Here is a 2687-nt window from a genome sequence, read left to right on the forward strand (position 1 = left end):
TCCAATATTTGAAGTATACTACATATTAGATTTTACAATTTGCTCATATTCCTGTACATTTAAAACTGGCTAAGATTATGATGTTCAACAAGAATTTTATAAGCTATGAGTACCCTTTAAATTTACACTGTAAGATAACTTTTTATGTCTCACTCATCACTGACACATGGCTTATATAATCATTTGTTCCTTGCTAACATATAAAGAAAAGAAGCCCTAAAGTTTCAACAGAAATTGTGTAGTTAAAGTCTTATCTCTTTGCTCTGTTTCTTTACACAAAGACTTTGCAACTTCTCATTAATAAATTTTCTATAAACTCTGAAATGTACATACTTAGTAATATATGTCAGCTACCATAAATCTTAAATACTTTATGGAAAAGTTTTATGACCTGACAGTCTTAATTTTGGCATATATAAGCAGGTTCCCAAAATTAAACATATTTAAAACATTAAAATTTTTAACACACCTTAACACTTGCTGCAGTGTTCATTATGAGAGGTGCCCTGTATAGAATAATTGAATTCCTCCTCCTACACATCTCTTGAACAACAAACATCTGGACTCATTTTGTTTTTGTCATATCAATCTTGACTTTATTCTTAAATGTGTGCTTATGTAACAAATATCTGGTTCTAAAATTTCACAATTCTTTTGAACTTGCTTTTTGTTGAATTATCTAGTTTAAAAAAATCAATTCCACTTTATATATAAAAAATGTTCTGTGCTCAATTTGGCAGCACATACACTAAAATTGGAACAATACAGAGAAGATTAGCATGGCCCCTGCGCAAGGATGACACCCAAATTCATGAAGCGTTCCACAACAACAGATGCTGGAGGGCATGTGACCAGAAGGGAACCCTACTATATTCTTGGTGGGAGTGTAAACTTGTTCACGCACTTAGAAAGCAGTATGGATGTTCCTCAAAGGGTTACACATAGAGCTCCTCTATGACCCAGCAATCCCACTTTTCTGCATTCACCCAAATGATCACTAACAAGGCCATTCTAAAACTACCAGCACAACTATGTTTATTGCAACATTATTTACCATAGCTTAGATATGGAATCAACCCCGATGCCCCACAATAGATTAATGGATGAAGAAAACATTGTGTGTGTGTGTGTGTGTGTGTGTGTGTGTGTGTGTGTGTGTGTGTGTGTGTGTGTGATGGAATTCTATCATCCATCAGAAAGAATGACATTGCCCAATTTGTTAGAAAATGGAAAGACTTGGAAAAATTTATATTAACTGAAATAGGCCAAGTCCAAAGAAACATAGGTCCCATGGTATCCCTTATTTGCAATAAGTTATATATGTCTGGGAAAAGCAGAAATGGTCCAAAGCTATGTGCATATGACTAGATAAGGTGATGTTAAACTAAATGAACCCAAGCTAGGGACACAAGTGTGTGTTTTTCCTTTCTTGCTGTTGTTTCTAATGCACTTATAATGTACGATGAGATTTTTTTTTTTTTAATTTGGTCGTCCCACACGGTATAACCCCTGTTTTCACTGTATTTGGTGTTGATGCACCTGCATCTTTTATATACACTTCTCTAATTTGGAGAGGGAAAGGGAAAAACCAAAATGCTCAAATAGAGATACTGTTTGACCCATTATAACAATGAGTTGCCCAAGACACTATGTTGAAATACTAACTTTACAATTTAGGCGGGGGGGGGGGGGGGTGAAGTGTGTACTTGTGGAGGTGTAAGGGAGAGGTAGTTGGGGAAAAACAAAGGGGGAGGTAACAATGTTAGATAGGAAATATACTCATTACTTTGCTCATGTAACTGTAACCCCTCTGTACAGTATTTTTACAATAAAAAACATTTAAAAATGATGGAAGAGTTTATTTCCATTATTTTAACCATATAATATTATTAAACAAGAAATTAATGCAAAATACTGACCTGAAGATATTTTGAATAAGTGTATGTGTGTGCGTGTGTGTGCGCGTGTGTGCGTGTGCATGTGTGTGCGTGCGTGCATGTTGGCATGCCCAGAGTTTGAACTCAGAGCTTCAAGGATTTGCAAGGCCTTTCCTCTCTAGCTTTGTGAGCTATTATATGAGCTACATCTCCATTCCTGGACCTTTGCTAGTTCATTTAAATTTTTGAAAAATAATACTTTGATTTTTTTTTTTGCCTTAATTGGCTTCCAACTCCTATTCACAGATCCCATGCTCCTTTGTAGATATGCCGGGTAGACAAGATTACAGGTATGACTAACCAGTACAAGGCTTTAGGAATAATTTTAAATGTAGAAGAAACTTTAGTTCAGGAGGGCCTGTTTTATTATTTCCTACTTTTAAAGCATTTTGGAGTTACTATATGTGAATTGTTTACGTTTTGAGATACTTAAAAGACAGTAAGTAATGGTATTTAAAAGTTTTAGTACTTTTTAAAAAGAATACTGGAACTGTGGGACAGAAAAATTTGGCTCTCTTTGGACCTCAATTTATAATCTCAGCACTGTGCATGATAACCCAAAGTCACCAACTCAGTCTGTGTTGAAGACAAAATGTGATAGAAAACAATTACCGTGGGCAATATTTTTATGCTATTATTTATTGGACAATATGAATATTGAATTGAGAGTATAAGAGAATGGAGAGATTTTACCTACATTTTTGTATTGCTGAAAGGGTTTTGGAAACTTTGACTCATTTCTTTCCTCAC

The 2687-nt window shown here is 34.8% G+C and overlaps 1 non-coding gene across 1 annotated transcript; it reads left to right on the top strand.

The window, feature by feature from the left end:
• The first annotated feature begins 724 nt into the window (after positions 1–724).
• Positions 725–831, top strand: LOC122102632. Its single transcript, XR_006146531.1, has one exon. It is a non-coding gene; the product is annotated as a U6 spliceosomal RNA (small nuclear RNA).
• Positions 832–2687: the final 1856 nt, after the last annotated feature.

Source organism: Dipodomys spectabilis, unplaced genomic scaffold (assembly GCF_019054845.1).
Source record: "Dipodomys spectabilis isolate Male_0828 unplaced genomic scaffold, ASM1905484v1 ptg000816l, whole genome shotgun sequence".
Lineage (NCBI taxonomy): Eukaryota > Metazoa > Chordata > Mammalia > Rodentia > Heteromyidae > Dipodomys > Dipodomys spectabilis.